The following is a 23,211-nucleotide window of genomic DNA, read 5'->3' as shown; positions in this document are numbered from 1 at the left end:
ATAACTATATTCTTTTCTAGCTAAAGAACAGTGTATGCATAGGGAATTGCAGCCCTCAGTAGTCCTCTTTAATCCATACCCATAAAATGAAAAACTGGAGTCTCCAACTGTTATCTTCATGTCTATATCCCCTCACTCTACTTCTCTTTTTAAAGTCTAGCTGGAGAGAAGGCTTTTGACTTGGAGTGCTGCTCTTAGCTCTACCAGAGCGTTTCCTGATCACACTAGCCAAATCACAGCTCAGAGCCCTCAAAGAGGGCTTTGAGATTGGCTTGCAACATCTGAGTGCTCATGGAGTTAGCAGAGATGGGCACTGCACTTTCTTTTCTTGTGTGTTTTTCTTTGCAGTCCTTAAAGTCTCTCTTTGTGTTTTATTCAATGCCTGGCTTAGCTGGACTTGAATCTTACCTTGGGCTGAAAAGCACAGCACCTGAGTAACTGGGACTCTATCCCACTCTTCATTGAGGAGTGTGTAATAACAAGCACAAACAAATTAAACATTGCTCACTGAGGGTTGCTCAATGCTCATTTCATGGCCATGGAGAGTGATGTCATAAGGAATTTTATTAAAAGTCAGTGTTTGACTGACTTCTCTGTATGCAAGTTAGAGAGGATTAGGAAATTCAAGTCAATTACTCACAGAAGCAACATTTATAGGACAGAAAATTCCCTCTTTTCCTTTCTGTTCTCTCAGTCTCTGGAACTTTAACTCTCTCGGAGTATTGCACATTTGCGTTCCCTGATTGACTGAAATACAACATCAAAAAGACATTGAGCTAGGTGGTGCAGAGACCTGCTGGTAAAAGAGTATAAGGTATAGTGTACTAAATATTGACTGAATGTACCTGTGTTTGTTTGATTTATTTTGGTGTTTCATTTTACCTCGCTTTTTAGAGCCAATTAGAGTCTTGAGCCAGATTCTCAGCTGTCATGAATTACTCAAGTAAAATGAAATCAATGAAGCTACATTGATTCATATTCACAAAGGATCCAGTCCATTCATTGGTGTCAATTGAAAACATGGATTTGGCATAGCATATTTGGGAATATTCAGCATAAAAGCATTTTCACATTATCTCTCTGACCTGCAAGAATATACAAGCATTGGAAGTGCTATGGAGGTATCAGGCTTCCTGGAATATGAACAAATAAACAAAGGTAAGTTTAGACTGCAAATTATAGTGGAAGTGCTCTTCAGTGTGAAATTTTGAAATTCTACAATGTCTCTGAGCATGCCTGCAACTAGAAACATAGAAGAAAAAATGGTGCAACAGACAGAGAGGTGAGTCTACCTACCTGATTTTTAAATGTCACATTTCATACAATCATAGAATCACAAGAAATTTTATCTTTGTTCTGCAATACAAGAAAGAATATATGGAAAGTTTTGGTTCATATTAATGATAATAATCAGAGCTCCTAACATGCCCTGTCTCTGAAGTGCTCAAGGTCAGGCTGAATAGGGCTCTGGTCTAGTGGAAGGTGTCCCTGCCCATGGCAGGGGTGTTGGAACTCATCAGTCCTCAAAGGTCCCTTCCAATCCAAACCATTCAGTGATTGTGTGATTCTCATGGCAATGAGCGAATCGTAAGGCATGTATTACACTCATCTTTCTGCACACAGCTTTTTTATTCCCCACAATTAATTTGCATGCTTTTTTCTCTCCCTTCAGTTATTTTCAGACTCACTATTTTCATTGTGTTCTCTTCCATTCACATAAGAAAAAAAGAAATTTGTGAATATTAGTTAAATACAGTTTTTAGACATTATTATTCTGCATCCAACTTTTAGCCCATTGCTGGTCATTTCAGGTGCCAAATGACCCCTCTGATCTTGATTAGGTTCCTTCTCAGACCTTACAAGGACCTGTGCATAGGGCCTCTTGTTGCTACTGTTTTCCATGACATTTTTAATCCATCTTGCTTTATTATAACTGACCTCTTCTGTCCCACATCAGCCAGCAGGAGGCAGGGTGCAGGGGAGTAATGGGTTTTCTTTATGATTTTGGTGCCAGTTCAAGCATGTTTTCAGTCCTTGTTCTTCCTTATGTTCATGGATTACTCCTTTCAAGTACTCTTTGAGTGGAACCTCACAAAAGTGTTCTTTTTTACTAACATCACAGAGTGATCATCAAGAGTGATTTTCATTCATTTTGTATGACACTTGAGCTTTTCCAGTAGCTTTTAGGACTCTTGTGATCATTATAGGAAGGTCTAATGGGATTGTCTAATGTGACAATCTGCTTGGTGAGACTGGATATCACCAAAAAGCTCAACATTAAGCCTGGAATTCAGAAAGAACTTACAATTAACATCTGGCTAATAGAAAAGATACTATTTAAGGTTTTGGCAGGGAGTATTTTTTTCTGAGTAAACAACATTTGAACTTGTATGTGAACCATTTGGTTAGTAATGTCTGTAGTTGACCAAGAAAACCAACTGGTATTACAGATCACTTATCTGCTGTGATATATGTGTGATAAGGGAAAACAGAAACTTACCATGGACAAGTCTCAGTGTCATAGTCTACTAACATTTGCAAAAGGCAGTCAAGAAAACTTCTCAATGAAGACTGCTGAGGACATGAAAATAGGAAAGGATAAAGTAATTGAATAAATAACTCCCTAAAAAAATAGGATACAAAGTAGGAGTAAATGTTCATTTCTCACCAGGAAGGAAAATTACCAAAATAAACCCACAGGCTGTGATATCCCACATTTGCAAATGGGGTGGTAAGAGGCTGGAGCAATGAGGTGACAGAGTTTGCTGACACTACCCTTATTCAATGCTGAGAGTTGACTGAAATACTGAACAATGTCCTCACCTTTCTGAATGACCAGGTGGAAAAAAAATGGCAAATGACATTCAATCTAGATACATATCTGGGGTATAGGTGGATCTCAGCTTTGCAAATATGATGATGCTCTGAGCTGACTAAGATTCAAGGATAAAGTTTTTATGACTAGGATGGTTAAGCATATGAAAATCTCAGCTCAGGGCTGAGTAACAGCAAAAATATCCACGGAAAATGGGAAGGTAGGAAATCCTAGGAAAGCAAACCAAACCAAAACAGAAAAAGGTGTCCTGTGGTTTCAAAAATCCAGGATTTGCCCTCACCTTCAGCATGGTATGAATCTACCTACTCAATTCAACTAAAAGATACAGTAAATCTGGGAAAAGATACTAAGCAGAGAAAAAGAAATCTGTCATATATACAGAACTCTTTTGAACAAAGAGATGTTGAAGAGATGTAATCTCTTTGGACCACAAAAGAGATGCTGAAATAAAATAAAACCATCAGTGAATATGAAGAAGCAGAATGTAGATAGAATATTTTGGAGCATAACATGTTACAAGTGCACTTGAGAGAATCATTTAAAGGCAGTGTTATGGCAAAGTGATTGTAGCCTCACAAACCACTCGGCAAATAAGCTGGAAAGCAAGGAATGGTTGAAAATTGACCTTGTGACAAAGATCCTTTTACGTGCCTTGACCTGAGGTAAAGTGGACTGAGTCTGTTCTGAAGACAATAAAATGGAGGTGGCTAAGTGAGGGTTATTTGTCCATGATAGACATGATAAAGTCTCAGACTGGATAGATATTAGACCTGCATAGGACCCAGGACTTTGCAAGGAATGAGGGGAAAAAAATATCAAAACAACAACAACAAAAACCTAAAAAAACCTCTGAACCCTGGACTTCAATATGAAGAAGTATAAAAACTGATGAAATCTTGTTTTTCTGTACTTCTGGTATTTTTGTAGTAACAGACTTGATTTGACAGATCTTGCAATTTTTGACAATAAATTTCCACCTTAAGTGACTGCATGTAATTCCATTTGCTCTTTGAAGTGCTAGGATAAGCCAGAATAGCTATTTACCTTCACTGCAGAGATTTCCTGGCCTGTCTGCTTTAAGAACACACCAGTGAGTGGACTGGAAGTATTCCTTTTCTTGGATGGCAGGTTAGTGTGTGCCAGCAACCTTAAAGGTGATGCTGCTGCCTTTTTCCCACACATGATTTGAGATTATCAAACAACACTTGAATTTAACACCTTGAAAACAAATACAAGGAGGTGGTTAGAGCTGCACAACATGATTCTAGGGTGTATAATGCATTGCCAAAGGCTGCTGCAGATGCTAAACATTTACATAAACACTAAATGTTTCAATTGGTTGCATGGATAAGTTCAGGGAAGAAAAACATATTCAAAGCTATTATAAAGATTCTAGCTTTGGCTCTGGGGCTTCCTGTGTTACAGATTGTGGAGCAATAGAAGAATATTCTGGGAAGCTGTGATGATGATTGCTCTGACTTTTAGCTATTTCACAGGCATCTGCTATGTTGCTGCTGGAGACAGGACGTGGGGCTAGTTGGCACCTCAGTGTGACCCAATGCATCTGCTGTTTTGCCAGACCACATGATTTCTGTGGGTTTGAGTGTTCATACCCAGGGCTACACAGAGATGTGCAGAGGATCATGAATGACCTCCTGTCTTGAAGAGTTGGAGATGGGGAAGGTGTTGACTACAACAAAACCTTTTGAGCTTTGTAGTAGATGACATGCCTTGTGCTCTTTTTGACCTCTGCTGCTGTGCTGTGGCAGATAACCCCAGTAGCTGTCATTGTTGTGACTTCCATGTAATAATAAAATATGATTGCATTTCCAATTCATATCATTGTGTTTAATACCCTATATCGATGGAGATTTATGTTTATTGTCCTGGAGGGGCTATGGGAAGGCAGACAGCCTTTCATTCACAGCTTACTTTTCTTCCTGATGAATATACTTCTGTCCATTTCTTCCTTACTATAGACATATTTAAACCATTAAGAACACTGTAAAAATACACTATTAGTTAGTCAACTAACAGACTCCTGGATTTTTAACAGAAGATAGAGGAAGATTTTTACAGTAAGTTTAGTTTTGAAAATTCCTATAAATGGAGCTATGTGAGCACATGCTCAAAAACATCTGTGCTTATTAATTTGAAGAAATGAGGATATGAACTGGAAAAGATAAAGGACTGGCAGCCACGAAGGTCAGGCTCCTTCAGAGCAGAGATCAAAGGTAAAAGTGCAACCTGCTACCCTGAGTAAGTTATTTGCTCAATTCACTAAATCACATCCTGGAAATGTCACCGAAAACTTACTGGAGTTCCTTTCTTAAATAAAAAGTCTGGAAACTGTTCCAATCTTGTCCTTGGCTTGTTCTCTCCACTTGAATCATTTGTGCATCATGTGCATCGTGTAGCCCTGGTCTGTCTTGGAACAAGTCCTGTCTTAAATCAGTGGTAAGAGAGAGGACAGTGTTTGCTGAGATGACTGCTAGAGATGTCTAGAGAATTGCTTTATCTTTTAGGGATAGTGTAACAGTATGATAAAACAAAACAAATGCCTACAAAACCACCAGGAAGCAATTAAGTATCTGCAAAAGGGGTTAGCAGAAAGAACCAGAACACAGAGCAGCACATTTCTCAGTGAATGCAAATCCTTAGAAGCACTTCCTTGGCCCACTGTGGGTATTTTCAGGCTACTTAACCCAATGGAAACACAACCAGTTCATTCTGGGTGGGTGAACATGGCATTGCATGGAAATTTTACCAAGAAAACCTCCAAAGAGAATGTGCCTGGAGTAAGATCATATGTCTTGTTGAGCCCTGGCTTAGCACAAGAGCTCCCTTGGTACTAATCTCTTTACTGTGCTGCTTTAGTTATGCAGGTCTGTTAGTGGAGCAGAGCCTTTCCTACATTCTCTCACTTAATGTCTTTGTGGTGGAGGAGAGAGAGACACTCTATTTCCTTCTTGTTTGAAGTTACACTGATGATCAATGAACAGCTTGTCCAGAACAAAATTTGTTGTCCTTGTGAGCCTTGTTGGGAACAGCTTTGTTTTTGTCAACTGCTTTGAAGAATCCCACATACTGCCCAAGCTGTAATTTCATGGCACCTAAATTGTTTTCTGTTGCAAATATTGCTTAAACTAGCCATATATGCTCATATAGTTGTTTGTCTCAATGTTGCTAAGGAATCAAGCACAGTTTATGCCTGCAGCAAACAGTAGCAGCTGGAAGACAAAAAATTAGTGTGTTTAGGATCAAAATGGTTCCTTAAAACTAACTGATTTCATACGTGAAATAGACTGCAATAGAATAGACTGAATAGACTTTTATTTGGCAGCATCCTGTATAAAGTTCATAACTCATGGTTAAAAAATCAGATGTGCAGAAAAAAAAAATATCCATCTAGATTTCACTCCCCAGATGAAATCTCTTTGAGGAGAGGAAAGTTATTTCTGATTAAGAGGAATCTTCCGTCTTGATAACCCAAGAACACTCCTGCTCTGCTTTCACATTTACTGTTACATCAAGATGCTTTCTGGATCATATATCCAAAACTGTACTTTTGTATTATAAGCTTGAGAGAAATTAGCGAGAACTCAAGGGCAGTAAACCTCCCATTACTCTCAGCATGAGTGAGACTACATTTGGAGCACTGTGCCCAAATTTTGGCTCCTCAGCACAAGAAAAATGTAGGTGTACTGGAGCAAATACACCAGAAAAATCACTTAGAAAGTCATGTGGCTGGTCCATGGGATGTAAAAGGAGATGCTGAAAAATCTGGGGGGTTTGAGTCTTAAGACAAGAAAAGGGGAGATCTTGCTGCTGTCTGCAGCTACCTAATGGGAAGTTGGCTAGATGGAGCTGAACTCCTCTCCAAGATGCACAGATACAGACAAGAACAAGGTGCACAGGATAAGGGTTAGCAGCCAAAAATCAGAACATGTGAAATTATGATTACATGTAAGGAAATAGGTTTAAAGCTGTTGCCCAGAGGGATTGTCAAATCTCCATTACTGGAGATCTTCAAAGTGCAACTGGATGAGTTTCTGAGAAACCTGAGCAACCTGGATGCAGCTCCAAACTAGGGGCTGGACTATACAACCTAAAATTTTCTAATCTAAACTGCTCTGTGGTTCTATGTTAATTCTGCTTATACATGCCATGATCTCATGGACATGCTGCTTTTTTCAGTGCTGAGCTTCCTGACAGGCATCTGCCTGGGAATTAAAAGTTAAGTTTGCTGATACTGCAGAGATAGTTGAAAACTTATGCAAATACTCACATTGAACAGACACCCAACATCTCAGTGCCCCAGAAAAGATATGTGTATATACAAAAGAATTTTGCCACTGGAATAAGAGTTCCTACTTGTTCATACATATTTGTAAAGTGATGGAATTCCTTCTGGATTTCCCAATTGCCAGGTGTATTCTTGATTTGTGTTGGTTTCTATCCAATTTAATCTAGCTGAAGCTCTTGGGACACTGCAGAGGACAAAAGGGAAATATTTATACAGGCTGTGTCTACAGGCAAGAGATACTGAAGAGATAAAAATATTCAGAAGTTACCCTATTTGGCAGGAGTTATTCTGGGTGCTACAATAACACACTATGCTGAAAAAAAATATAACAGAACCAGAGATCGAACGACTCACTAGCCTGAGTGTTAAGACAATACCCTAAGTGGTGGAAGTTGGTTAAAGATCTTGCCTGAATGATGCTCATAAGGGATCTCTATTTTTCAGAAGACGCTTTGTGTTGAAAAACAATTCCTACCTCAGTTGAGCACATTATTTAAACTCAGGTAGCATTATCTGGAGATACTGAAAGAAGTCTCCCAGCAGCATTCTTGAATCCAGTGTCTCTAAATCTTTTAGGTAATCTGGGAAAATTGTTCAAAAATTTTCTAGCCAAAGAAGTAAACTTGGACTTCAGTGCTTGGAACAAGTATCATGTGCATTAGAGTAAAAGCATCTCAATCCCAATTGTTTTTCTCCTTTGCTATTTTTCTGTTTTTTCCCACTCAAGCCTATTTGATGGTTATGTCCTGAGTTATCTATGGTTATGGTATGAAGGGACTGTACTGTTTGGCCAGGAGCATATTGCTAAAAATATCCCTGCCTTTTTTATCTTTTGAGTTGCATTGATGTAGGTTTAAAGCACTGGAGGTTTTGCCTGGTTCCAGGATGTATAACTGCAAAGCTATAAAAAAAATCCTGGTCAGAAAGCCTGCAAAAGAAGGGAGACACTCTAAAGTATATTCAGGTGAATGGCTACATATTAAAATATGAGTGCATGACCTCTATGGACCCTGGGCCATTTTGAACACTGAGATGAGAGAGGTTGAATGTGTGGTGAGATATTTAGATACCATAGCCAAGAGAGCCATTTGGGAAAACACAAAAACCAACATTTTTTATACCTTCAAGCAGAATTAGCAGCATGATGATGACAATTTCCATTGGCAGATTTTCTGGCATAAGCAGAATTCAGCGGGGCTGGATGGCTTTCAGTGGGGATTTAGAGCAGGAACAAAACCCCTTCAAGGGTATTTTTCTGCAGACACAAGAGAGGAACACACAGGGTCCTTATCAGATAGTCGCTTTGACTAATCCTGGTAGACTAGGATCCTGGAACAAAGATAGAAAGCTTCTCTTTATATCTTCAACTCCCTGGGTTCACAGATTGACACCGGTGTGAAAGAAGGGAGATCCAAAGAGTCATTCCCTTTATTTTTAAAGTAACTGCACTTCCAAAAGGGAGAGGTTGGAAGAATGATATTGGTGCCTACATTTAAGGATCAGTATCATTATGGATGCTCTGGGATATCCAAAATGTCTATCTGAGGTTGATGGATATGACAACCTGGGGTGCCTCCTCTGGCACTTAGACACATCTGTTTAGGCACTTCAATTGCTCAATAGAAGTGTGATTTAAGCCAATCTTCAAAGTCTTCTCTGTAGTCAGCAGAGAGGGATGAGATAAAATGAAGCATTCTGCAGAGGTGCCATCCTTTTTCTTCTGTCTAAAGAAGGAAGGACACAGCCTAAAATTGGTCCTGTTCCCATCTGGCTGCAGTTAAGTGAGATGAATCCTGGTGCATTGGTATGAATTGTGGTGGGGCTGGATACTGGAATGGGGGAGTTCCCACTCCATCCTGCTATCTCCACCCTTCCTCTTGACTTCGACTGTGTGGCCTCACCACTTACACTGTGCCAGTTCTGGTGCACAATAGGTGCATTCATTTAGTCCATTAGTATAGAGCCACAATTGCTTTCACGAGCTGAGTTAAAGATGTTTCTTGTACAAGAGATGGAGGAGAGGAAGACAGGGCAATAGTAAGCAAGGAAGGGGAGAAGGCTGGCTTGTTGTGAAGGGGAGATCCCTCCACTTTCTGTGGAATAGGTTAATTTTATTAGCTTTTTGTTAGCTTGACTGCCATGGGCCATAATCAAAGTGACTAAGGCAATAAAAATTGCCTACTGAAGGTATGGGGAAGATAAGTTCTTAATAAGTGGGCACCTTTACCAGTGCCAGTGTCAAGGGGGATCATGTGATATGTGCTGTGACTTAGATTTTGAAAAATGAACCAAATGCTGTAAGCTCTTCCTGGATATTTCAGTCTTCAGTGGATATCTCTGTGTGAGCATAAATTTAGACTGACCTTAAGGGACCTAATGAGGTCTCAGCACTTGATGCTAAGGCTACAGTCATATGTAGCAATAAATTACAGGAAATAAGAATACTTTATCACTTATGGCATCTAGTCTGGGCAGGTCATTCCTTGAATATACTTTTTTTTCCTTTCTACAAGTCAGTGAATGTGTCTAAACACATTACAGTGCAACACTTAATTAAGAATAAAAGAGATTTGACAGAAAGGAAATTGCTGTGAAGGTCACTCTTGATATTATTCTCAAACAATCAAAGTACTGAAAACAAGACTCTGTAGGCCCACCAAGCAGCCAAAGAACACACAGGACATGCATTGAAAAGTAGATATTCATTCTATTTTTCATATCACAGCATCATCCAATAAGTATTGGGTCCTGTGGGCCAAGGTGAGGACAGGGATTGGACAACTCACCAATTACTGTGTTGGTCAAAACAGACACAACTTGGGGGCATTAGATATATTTCGGGTTATATGAAATAAAACCAAAATCTTAAAACGTCTACCCCCCTCCCTCCCTTCTTCCTGGGCTCATCTTCACTTGCCATTTTCTCCACCTCCTCATCTTCAGTGGCCCAGAGGGACAGGGAATAGGGGCTGTGGTCACTTCATCACACACTGTCTCTGCCTCTTCTTCCTCCTCAGGGGGAGAACTCCTCACACTTTTCATACTCTTCCCCTGCTCCCCAGGGTTCCCTTGCACAACAGTCTGCCACAAACTTCTCCAGTGTGATTCCTTCCCATAGTTTGTGGTTCTTCACAGAGTGCTCCAGTGTGGGTCTCTCCAGGAAATGCAATCCTTCAGGAGCAGGCTGCTCCAGAGTGTGTCTCAAGTGGGATCACAAGTCCTGCCATAAAAGAAGGCTTCATCAGTAGGCCCACTTTGATCAGGGGGCCTGTAGTAGACATCAATGACAAGACTTCCTTTCTTTCCTCATTTTCCAACTCTTAACAAACTTTCACCTGCTCATGGCTATTTTTCCTCAGCTCTTCACAATCTCTCCATTTCTTGATGTAGAGGGCATACCCTCCACCCCTCTGTCCTCTCCAGTTAGTCTGAAAAGTCTGGGGCCATTGACAGCCACACTCCAGTCATGCATTCACCCCATCAATTTTCAGTAATAGCACCTAGGTTGTATCTTCCTAGTAGCCTGGTGACTTCTAACTCCCGTTTGTTGCCCTGGCTGAGTGCATTGGTGTAGAGGCACCTCAGATGGACTGTTAGCTGTGTCACCTTCTTAGAGGAACACTGCTTAATTCCTTTGAGGTATTTCACTGGAGTTTCCCTGTTGGCTCCTATTACCTCAGGACCCCTTGGCTCATCTCTGGAAGAATTCAAGTGTGCTGCAGTGTAGCCAGCACATGTCAGAGCAGGAGACATATACAGATGAACAGGATGGATGCATGAAGCTCTGCTGCTTTGGTGCAAACTCCTGCAGCTTAAACAGCTGCAGGATGAAGTGGGCTTAGTCTCAGTCTTGACATGCTTTGTGCTGAAATGCATATCCACACTCTTGCTTCAGTACTCCTGCTATGAGGGATAGGCTGAGCACTGACAACAAGCAGTTATTAGGTTCTTAAACTGCCAAATTAAGTCCATTGTTGATCACCTTGGACTTTGCTCCTCAAAATGTTGAGATGTTGTGAAGTTATCTGGAACCTGTATATCAAATTTGGACATAGCTATTAAAGTATGTTTCTCTAGTGTCAAGCAGGGGCCCTTTGTGCTGGACTCTGACTGCGTGTTTATATGGCAGGAGTCATTTTTTGCCAGTAAGATGGACAAGGTCTGGCAGAAAAATCAGCGATGAGTGATAAATAGAAAAAGAGAAATAACTTCTCCATGGTGATACAGCAGATCTGGAGCAGGTCTGCAGCAGTCCATGCTGCCTCACAATCTCTATTCTATTCCTGTACTCTTCTCAGTTTCAGTGTTTTCCTCTGTCTTAAATAATTTTCACCACCATGTGAAGTAGTAGGCAATAAAGTAATTTGGCTCCCAAGGGCTTATTACATTCCTAGAATTTTGCAGAAAGCCTATTTAGAGAAGGCAACACATACTTATCGATGGATTTAGGATTGCTATTCACTAGTTAGACACTGTAACGAGAGTAGAGATTATCTTGTTCATGGAATAGTATTTACTGTGATTGGATTGAAATGCAGCTGCACTCTTGCTTCTGAAAAAATAAACTAGAGATGACAGTTTGAGCTAAATCTCGCAAAAAAATTTGTATCCTAATCCTTGGGTTGGCATATAGGAAAGACATATATCTACCTTCCATGCTAAAAAAAAGAGCTGAGAATGATCTGCACATCCCAAACTGAGTAAATGCTGATATTGTCAAGAGTCTTGACAGTATATTCACCAAAAACTTGGCTCTATGTGCAGGGAAGTGCAGGCTGGCTGAAAAGTGCAATATTCCCAAAGCTTTCCTGTGGCTCCTGAAGGAAGCTGCTTGGCTGTCCCAGGTCTGACAGAGCACTCCTAGTCAATAACAGGCTCTGCTATGGTGATGGCTCTTTTCTAATAAACATTTTTTAAAGGGGGGTTCTCCTTTCTGCTCTCCAAGCAGAGAAGCTAAAGCATTGCTTAAGTCCCCAGACTTCTGTTCCCTCAGCAAGAAAACATTGCCCCTTGGTGCCCTTTTGATACCAAAGGATCACTTTGACACGGGTACAGTCTGATGTAGTTCATTTAAAAATATTAAAGGGTCACCAAACATAACTAGTTATATCATTATTGATGACCTGAGGGTTGGAGCTTTGGTTTCAAATCCATCAGTTTTCAGCTACTAAAGATCATTAGCAAGTAAAGATAAATGAGGGATGTTATATGCTACATCTGTATTCATTTGCTATGTTCAGGCAGTACATCTTCAACTGCAGATGTGAAATTACCAAAATGAGGGGGATGACAGGATGCAAAACTGTTTTTCAGTCTCCAAGAGACAGTTTCTGGCTAGAAGAAAGTACTCATTGACAGCAACTGCTGGGAGAAAGAAATTATGAGCTACTGGACAGCAAATGACATAAAATCTCAGCAGCAAAACTGATCAGTCAGAATTTACAAGTGTGATCTCTTTTCACGGCCTTGGCAGTTAAGGCACCTTTGGGATCCAAAGTGACATTGGAAGTTAATAACCTACTTCTAGCTACAACAAATAAAATAAAATACTTCTCGTTATGATGAATCATTTTCCGGATTGTTAATTAGAAGGTCTGGCCCTAACAGAGATCCCAGAGTCTGCTTTCCGCTTCCTGCTGACTTCTGGGGACTGATTCAAATCCTATTGGAGGCAGTGGGTCGACTCGATAGGGTTTTGAATTAGGTCATTAAAATTAGAATCTATAAGCAAGTCACTTTTCTCTCTGAGCTTCTTGCATTATGTGGTCACATGGTGACAGTTAATAATTACTTATATTGGGATGTTTCGAGCATTTTTCTATGTGTCCATGGACAGTATTATAGAAGGAGAAATTATTCATTGTGCATAATCTATTATTTATTCTAAGTTATATGCAACAATATAATAGTTTATGATAGAATTAATATCTGATTCTATAGTAATTGGCAGTTAGCTGTAAAGGGTTCAGAAAGAAATGCAAATAAAACATTAACATATATGAAGTAAATGATTTGTGGGAACATCTAAAATCACATAAAAACTTAATGAACTATAAAAACAATTATGATACAGGCAGAAACAGCACTAAACTATGCTAAACCTAGTAACTCTCAGACTTGTAGTTAAGTGGCGATAAGTAAATACAAAATGCACAGCAAATAATATTGTGCAACATAATGAACATCAAGGCTCGAGAAAGAAGATCAGTTATAATGGTAATTAATTCAAGTTGGATTCTATCTTAGATTAATTCAGCCAGCTTCATTTAGGCAGTTCCAGGAAGGGCTCTTGAGCTGCTCTTATACTGAATCATTTACTTTGTGTGTGGCAGGCTTTTAAAATTTATTTTTCTTTTATTATAATTATTATTCTTCTCTATATTATTTTATTATTTTGGGTAAATTATTTCACCATTGAATCAATTTGATTGTTTCCTTCTAATGGAAGTGTGACATCCATATTTGTAAAAAGGTCTTTAGTTTCAGAAATACTGATCTTAGAAAAAAAATAGAAATATTAAACTCAGGACAGTTCATGCCTTTGGTCTGGATTCTACCTTTGGTTAAGATTCAGGGCAGTGACACTTCTCCTTTTTGTCATCCCAGCTTTTGTGGAGGGAGGAAACATTAACCCAGTGTCACACACCAGAAGTTTTCTAAGCTGATGATGGAGAAATCCCAGCCCCAGGGTATGGGAGCTAAGACTCAGCAGGCTACATGTAGAAAACAACTATGGAGCAAGCAAGTAAAGAAACCTTGCTGAAATCTGCAGTAAAACCTCAGCAGGCTTTGCTGGAGGTGATACTTTTCACAGACATGCAGCGTGTTTGTTACAAACGCCAAGGAAGCTCTAAATCTTCTAAATCTTCCCCCTTTGGAGAAAACTCCTCCCTGGGCTGCACAGGGCAGCTGCAGCAAGGGATGAGAGGGGACCTGCAGAAGAGGCTGCAGCCCTACACAAACAATTCTTTCCCTGTCAAACTGTCCTGTAGATCTAAGGTAGTGTGCTCACTTCAGGAGATGAGAACATGATCTATGTTATTTTTGTATTTCAGGGTAACTCTGGTGACTGAAGAAAACAGGAAAAAGAGTGTTTTCTCTCATCATAAAATCCTAAGGTCACAACAGTGGGAGGGTAAATAAATTTCTTTTATATTTCTCATAAGAGAAGCAATTATTATTTTTGTTGATGAAACAGAAGTGCTGGTAAGCAGCATCATTTAGTAAAAGGAGTTTGGGTGAGTTCTTCTTTTGTACCAAAACTTTATTTTTATTGGCATAGAACAGCAATCCTTAAATTGCCACTTAGAAATTTAAAAACATATGAAGATATAAACATAGAAAATACTTGAAAATGGGATGCAAAACAAAATAATCTGTCTCTTAATGTCATCATCTAGTTTAACTACCATAATAGAAAAAACAGCCAGTTCCCTGATTATGTCTAGTCTGTGCTTGTATGCAAATCGATTTATGTAGGCCAAGCTATGTGGGCCTGAAAATTGCCTGAAAATTGGTGTTTTCACTGCTATTAATAAGGTCAACATTTTCTTTCCTTTATTTAGGAAAAAAATAGGCAAAACCCCCCACCTCAGTACCTAAACAATGCTATAAAAGTGATGTGCAGCAAATGCAGAAGTTAATATAAAATCCACATGTCAATCTGTGTGTGGGAAGTATTTTGAAAGCCAAAGGCAACTCAATAAAAAAGGCAGCAGAAGCAGCATTTCAATTAGGTGAGAAGAGAGTAGGCCTTGACAGTTCATTACTGAACTGGCTCTTCCAAATACTGCCTTTTCTTTTTTTCATTGTCCCATTTAGTTCATTAGTGCTGGTCTCCAATTAGGAACAATATTTCTAAAGAGATGTCTGGTTAGTAACCTTTTGCTTTTTTTTTTTCCCCCCTTCTGCCCATTTCATAAGTACAGTTGTAGAATTGTAGTGTAACTTCTGAAATATGAGGTCTGAATTGCCATTAGTGACGGTACATTAAATCACTGAGACCCAGAGTACAAAGATGTTAAATGGTAAAGTCACAAGAAAAGGAAGAAAGAGATGGAAAGAGAGAAAATCACAGCAGACCTGACCAGTCCTTGCTCTTGTCAAATTCACTTGCTTTTCTTGCAGCTCTCTTGCCTTTAGGCACCACATAAACTCCGGGAAGAAGTGATATCAATCTCAGGCATTGATGAGGACTGTGGCAGCAGGGATCTTTGCTTACTCTGCCTGCCTGTGCATCCGCAATTCCAAGCGTGTTTGCTGTGCAGGCTGGAGAGATGTCACTGCCACCAGAGAGCTCAGGGGCAGGAAGGGGGAACCTGGCACATCAATCACCAAGGTGCCACCCCTCCTCATGGTGGGAGGTGGGAACTAGATGGTCCTTAAGGTCCCTTTCAAACCAAGCCATTCTGTGATTCTGTGATTGGTTCAGGATAACTGTTTCAAGTCCTTCTGTGCATCTGTTTTACCCTAATACAGTTTCCTCCTTCTGAGCTGTTTAGATGTGAGAACAGAGCTAGGACCAGCATCAGACAAGTAGGAGAAGACAGATTTCCATTCTCCAGATACCTGTGGAGTGGAGAGCAGCTTCCTGTTTCAAAGTTACTGCTCTCTGATTTATTTTTAATCTTAAAATACGCAGCTCAACTTGGCGCTGAAAAGATCCAAAGAAATTTCACTGACTGAAAAAATGAAAAGTGTAGCACCTAATTCTTTGTTAATAAATCACCCTCTTCATAACGACATTCAAAACTACGATGGTATTCTTGAAAAATAAATTCTTGTAAATAACACTTCTAAAAGTGTCTAATTCCTGAAGGATATATGTATTTTGTTAGGGCAAGAAGGAAGTACTCAGTATAACACAAAAAACCTATCTACTCCCTAGCCACGACAGTTTTTTTCTGCTTTAACAGACACATCTATATCAAGATGCAGAAGTAACAGGAACTAAAAATTGAGCTTGGGAACTTAGTATTTCATAGGTATATTATGCTAAATGGCTTACCCCTTATTGATTCACACAGTTATTAATCAGTAAAGCCTGAGTATATAATCCCACCTGATCCTTAGGTCCTTGGAAATGACAGTTAAAGCTGGCAGCTGGCTTAGTGGAAGAATGGTGGGATGAAAAAAAGCAAATGAACACCATGTTGCATTATTCATATAATTCCACTAACAGAGACACAGGACTTCCATTAACTGTTGTTGCTGAAGAACAAGACTCAGGATTTAAATGTACTGCTGAAAATACTAGTAAGAGGCTGTGCAAACCCACCATCATGATTTTTCTGCATTTTTGTTACTTTGTTTCTGGTTTTGGTTTAGTATTTGTGACTTATGACAAAATATCAAGGTTTTAATATTTAGTTTCTGTCTCACTAAGACATGTGCCGCTCTTTCTGACATTTCTCCTGCATTATACAGACATATTTAAATATTGCATTTGGTCATAAAAACCTGCACCTGAAGAAACAGAAGCTGGTGTGGCAACTACATGTTGCATATCACCACCAAGTAAAATACTACATATGTAAATGGCTGAGCAACACAGTGTTCCTGATGTCCTGCCTTATCCAGACTTTGTAAAACACCATTATTATAGCACTGTTATTATAACAGTGTCTAGACAACACAGACAGAAGCCAGGAACCCTGTTGTATTAGCTTAGTTAAATGAAAGGAAGCAGGAAAAGAAACAGGAATATATGAAATGACTTGCCTACCTTCACTGAGCAAACCAACAGAGGAATGGGACTGGACTTTACCTAACCTTTTATTTAACCTGCCATGCCTTTGGGAAGGATTCAGCTCATTTTGCATCAGTCTGTGCAAATTTAACATTAAATGTGAGCTAGACATCTAAATCCAAACATAGTCTGTATGCCATAGGCGTATGAAGAGCTGCTTATCCCTTCCTGGGACAGCAAATACGATATGGAGGGATGAACTATTCTTTGGCAATGCCTCTCTTTTCCCCTTCACTACAGAAAGAAACTGAAAATTTGAGTTCAGCTAGGTTCCTAATTTAACAAAGTTAGTTCAGATGAATCCCACGTTATTTTAATGGCTCACAGTACGAATTTCAATATCCTGGACATACAGCTTTGGGATCTTCAGAGACATATTAGTCAAGAATCCAAGATATACTCAAGGACATCTTAATTTAAACTTTTCTACCATAACGTGAATACCAAAGTAATAGATCTAATTTAAAATGTACCTTGATTCCATTCCTTGAAAGCTTTGTCCTCACGTAATATTTTGTTTTTCAGAGGTTTTATTTTCATTTTTATTTTGCCATCTCTTTCACTTCAGTAGTTACAGGACACGAATACAAAATTAAGCAAATTGTGCTATGGTGGATGAACCAGAAGTCTTTACTGAAAACAAATCCCTGCTCATTCCAGGAGCAGGCGAGTGAAACACGCGTCCTGACAGGTGGGGAATGCTGTTTAACTTGGGGCTCTACCCAAGTGACATACCACTGCATATTTTTCAGGCAGCCTTATTTTACTGTTCCAAAGAAAATAGCTTTCTCTTGTTCTAATAATGTGTATTTTATGTTCTATGAATAATGTATGCTCTGTGTGTGACCTTTCACTTCAACTTTTGAAGGCATAGGGTGCTCCAATTTCCTGTTTCATACCACGATGTGGACTAACAATGATTAGAGTTCCTGAAGTTGCTCATTTGTCCAATGAAATAACTTAAATTAATGCAAAAACCTTTGCAGACTTCTGGGACCTGACTTTTGAGGATTAACACAGAGCCCAAGCCACAGGATATGTCTTTTTCCCAATGTAAAAGACAGTTTCATGCTGTCAAGCTCTCTGTTTCTCAAATTCATTAATGTCACACAGATCCCAGATACAAGCCATTGCTTCACTGATATATTTTTATATTAATTCCAAATAAAAGTCAGTCTATGCCAATGAATTAATGGTTGGTCAAAAATCAGTGGGATCTCACCTAATATATCCCATTAAAAAGATATGCCATCATCACGATATTTGTGATTTTTCTTTTTGGTCCAAAGGGCATCTAGTTGAAAGCTATGTGGAAAGATAATGTGTTGGTAACACTGCTGATGTTACTGTGTAATTTCCAGTACATGTGGTCATTTCTTCAAGCAGATAAGCAGGACTGGGTGTGGCCACTAGATGCACAGCTCGCCACTGCCTCTTCAGGAACCCAGTCTGGGGATCTCGGAAGGCTTATTAGAAAAGCTTATCTTTTATTAGGGTTTTTACAACAACTATATAATTTTAATATAAAGAATTTACAGGGGAAAACTTCTCTGCTTTCTGAATCTTTTGCTTTGTACCACTTCAGTAGCACAGTGACATCCAGTTATGGCTGATGCTGCTAAAGGGACACACAGCAACAGGAACAGAACTTGGGTTGAAGCTTCCCAGAAACTTCTCACCCCACGCAAAAGATGTCCAGAATGGCAGGTAATGCCATTTCTCTTCCATTACTGCCTTCCTCTTTACTGCACCATCAGTTCCGGTCAAAAAGTCTATTTTTTCCCACTTTGAGTGATTTTTTCCTGCTTATACAGAGTTTCCCAAGGCTATAAAACAACAAGCACACGAAGCAACCAGTGTAGCACTTAGAAAAAACCTCCCATCTTGAGAAATAATTTCTTTTTTACTTCAGATCACTTTATGAGTAATGTGAAAATACGGAATTTAGTAGGACAAAGGTGAGAAATGAGTGGGCAACAAAGGTACTTTTGGTGCTAGACAAGGAAAATAATACACAGAGACAGAGATGAAGGAACAAAAAGTTGAATTTGAAAAGAAGCAAAAGTGCCAGGAATGTATTATCACAGACTAGCTACAAATGATGGGGAAATACAAAGAACAGAAATGGTGCTTAATATTAATCAGGAGCAAAGTGTACAGGAAAGTTTTAAGGGAACAGTTTAAAGAGAAATCAGTGTTATGGAGGGGGTTAGAGAGAAGAAAGGTTTCCCAGAGGGTACAGCACCAGCATTGGGAAACAAACCCTAACGCGTGGAGCCTCCCAGAACAGGTGGAGGGGGTGAAATAGAACAGTGCAAACAATGATGGGTCTGATGCCAGAGGGAGTGATTCACGTAAAATGTCACTGGATTAAACCTTAGGTCAGGGTAAGACCTGTTAAGCAAAGTTAAGCAAAGCAAGTATTTTCTTAAATCCATTCATATGCAGTTTTAAATTAACATTTATCCCTTATTAAAGTAGACTTGCTAAAACGCTAATGGCAATTTTGGCTTGTCCTGTCTGAGACTCTTTAGTTGAGCTTGAGGAACAGGAAATAAATGCCCAGTTTAGAAGACAGACTCAGGAATGAGCTAAAACTTGGGCAGTGTCAGAGTAGAGGAGTCCCAAACCAATACACTAATATAAATTAACCAGGTGGTTCCTTCTCTTTATTTGTGTTTGTCTCACAACACAGACAGCTGTTTGCTGTTTTAATTGGTAGGACTGTGAATGATCATATTTAAGCTTTTTACGTGCAATACAAAACATTTCTAGGGAACACGGAACTGTACAGGCTGGTTCACACCTGAGGTTAGTACATCTTGACTAGACCCTTCAAGTTTTGATAAAACTACAGCTTTCATCTGAAAAGAAAAAATGAAGAATGGAAGTTTCTAAAAAGCTACTCTGAGCAGAGTAAAAGCCTGCTTTGTTAAAACATCTAAGACAATATCAGGAACAGGGGAAAAGGGTATAAGAATTTTTTTTGTGTGTGTTGGGTTAAGGAATAAATACCTGATTTTCTGAAAAAAGTATGGTGGTTATTTCTGCACAGAGAAGTTAACGCCAGTTTTGGTCTCAATATCTGTTTAGGTCTCAATCTAACAAAGCCTTTAGGTCTGTTGTGAAGTGATGTGGAAAAAAATCCCTCCAGAATCTATGACCAGGAACCATTGGGATGAAGAAATTGCTTAGAGGCTTTGCTTAGTCCTGGCAGAAAATTGATTCGTTGCTAAGGTGATGTTCATATCAGTAAGCAAAATGGGTGAGGGACTATTTTCTTGTTTTGCTGGAGAATGGCATGGCACAACTTGCAGCTCATATGCCTGTGGCTCAGCTTGGTTCTCCCCAGGGTGAGAGTGGGAATGCTGGCATGGCCCAGAGCTGCAGCAGGGCTATGCTGACGATCACTGTGAGCCTGGACTCTATGCTGCTCTGTCTAATGTTCTCACTATCCCCTCCTGGATTCTTCATGGGCCACTTGGTGTAAAACCCTGAAATGGTATGGCTTTTCCCACGTACTCTTAGTCGTTGCCAGATGAGGTCTCCCTCCCTGTGGAGGAGGACTGGATCTCTGAGACATGGGTGCCTTGCAAAGCCATCCTGGTGCAGACACTGCTGATAGGTATGGCAGGCACACCTGCATCTGCATCTACACAGTCACAAGAGGAGATGCAACTCGATACAACACAGGGGTAATTTCACTTAGATTTGATCTCTGTCACGGCAAGGAGAGGAGATAAAAATTGGAGCAGTCTTTAAAAACCTCGGATAAACAAATCTTTCAAATCACGGGGAAGATGTCTCAATAATAATCTTACTGGCAGGTAAAATGCTGTAATATAAAGAAGAGTTAAATGGAAGAGGAGCAGTGTCTGGCTCAATAGGATATATATGCAGCCTGAAGTCTGCCTTACAATAAAGACAAAATATGCTGTAAGCAGGAGCACTGTGTAATAAGAGTCCTACCATATTTCAAAGCTGCTTTAACTGAACTCTGTCCATTTATCTAATTCCTTCTCTTCAGAAGTTTTGTTGGAACTATTTTATGATTTTTTATAAAAGAAAAAAAATTAAGATACAAAAAGAAAGCATCTGACTGTCTCTTGTATGATGAATTTAGTTTGGTTTCTTTTGCCTGCTTTTCTTGGTGTAAACAAACTACAGTACATTTTTTAGGAACTAACAGGCAGATATCTACATTGGGTTAAATTAAACAGTGTAAGACAAAATTAAGTAGGTAGATTTCTATTGGAAAAGACAGGTAATGCTTTCGAGTTAGTACAGATGAATTTGATTCAATAATACAATGATTAAATGTCACTTAAACTAAAATCAAACTGGACTTTAAAAGAAGGGACAAATATACTAAGTGAAAGTATTTCAAAATTAAAATTCTGGCCTCTGATGGAGGTATTCTATCTTATATTTTATGTAGAAGGTGTTATTCTGTATTTACCTGTACTTATTTTAAGCAAATAAATGGAACATGCTTAAACAAATAGATATTAAAAAAAAGAATAAAAGCCTCTTGTGTTTTTGACTCCAATAGGAAAAGGACTGAACCAATATTCTCTCTCCTGGTGCAGTTACTCAGTTTGGTGCTGAGCTCATGTATCTTTGGGAGGGGCTTTAGCTGTTTAAACACAGATTTAGGATGATAAGGATTACCAAGATTTCTGCATGGGACAGTCAGCTTTTGCAACTCACCTTAGATTAATGGAACTTCTTTCTGGAGTGGCAGCTGGAGGCCAAGGGAGATCCTCTGCCACATGTCAAATGTTTCTGGAAGCCTCCTTTAGGGAAGTAGATTCTGTGAGAGGTGTCTGTGATGTAGGAGCAGCTTCCCCTCCGGATTCACACACCTCCAGTTTGATGTGTACACGTAGGTGTGTACAGGTGTGTTGGCAGCTAACACTATGGCTGGGAGTATTGCTGGGAGTCGAGTACTCAGGGTTAGCTGCAGCTGCTGTCCCTGCTGCCAGAACTGTTTTGTGTTTGCACTTTAACACAAGCTTTTTTAGCCAAAATCATACTTGGGCCTGCAGTTCAGAGAAGACCAAGAACAGAAGCATTTTTCCACTGAACAGCAGTCAAAGCTACACCTTTTAATTGTCACAATCTCATCAATTATTTTTAGGACCTTCCTCATCTGCTAAGCACCAAGAATCTCAGCTGGCTCAATTCAGAAAAATGATGACTTGTTTCGATGGTAGGATCCAGGTGAGTCAGGTGCAGAGAAGACACTGCTGTTAACACAGATATAAGACGAGATTCTATTGAACATGGGTGTGTAGTACCTGAGGCACTGTGCTCCCCTCCAGCAGCCCAGACAGTCTCTAAAGGGCACAAGGATGCCTGGACTGAACCTTGAGATGCCAGGCTTTGGTACACCTGTAAATGCTGCTGTCTCACCTTTGGACTGGGGACTAAAGAGATCTGTCAGTGCACCTTCAGCCTGGTAAGGGGCAAGCTTCCCCTTAAGACATATAACTGAGGGTGACTGCCAGCAGCTCTGTGTCATTAGGAGCAAAAATTGCAGCTAACACTCTGGGTGAATTTTCAGGAGGTTGTTTACATTTCAGCTATATTCAACAATACAAAAATGCAAGCAGAAGTCTGAGAAAATTCCATTGGAAGCTTACTTCACTAAGTCAGTAATTTTTTTTCTGTCTGAGTATATGAGGATTTTATTTTGGTGTCTGCTAAAAGAAGGCTGATATTTTTAAAAGTGTTTGTATTCCAAATTCCCACTGATTTCAGGGAGAATTAGCCATTTAATCCTTTCAAAGCCTGGCTCTGAGTCTCAGGGTTTCAAGCACAGCTCCTGCATGTTCCCATTTCCATGCCTCCATTTCTGTGCCAATGTGGATGTAAAGCAGTAGCCTGACCCCACGATCCATCTCTGAAGGACATCAGCACAGAAAGTGAATTTTACCTCCTGGAGGTGTATATGGATATTCTCTGCATGTGCAGGAGGAAAGGGACAGCAGGGACAGGGGGCAATTGTGCCTCCAGGGCAGGCAGGACTGGGAGTTCAGCCAGGCGGGCAGAGTTGTCTCTGCTGGTTTCTGGGGGGACACCCAGTGTGGAGTCTCTTCTCTCCACCAGGAACAGTCATCATCCCCAGCAGATACAGCTTTTCCCTGGGGAGAACAAGGATGTATGACTTCAGGCAGCAGTCTCCCTTATCCAGGATTTTAATGCCTATGTATACCTAAGGAATTTACTAAATTATTATTGATTTAGGCAATTTGGAATATGGATTAGTCTAGTATATGTTTCCTCACATCTGCATATGCCTAAATTACAGACTTGCTT

The sequence above is a fragment of the Sturnus vulgaris genome, chromosome 2 (assembly GCF_052056855.1).
Source record: "Sturnus vulgaris isolate bStuVul1 chromosome 2, bStuVul1.hap1, whole genome shotgun sequence".
NCBI lineage: Eukaryota > Metazoa > Chordata > Aves > Passeriformes > Sturnidae > Sturnus > Sturnus vulgaris.
This window is presented reverse-complemented; position numbering follows the sequence as displayed.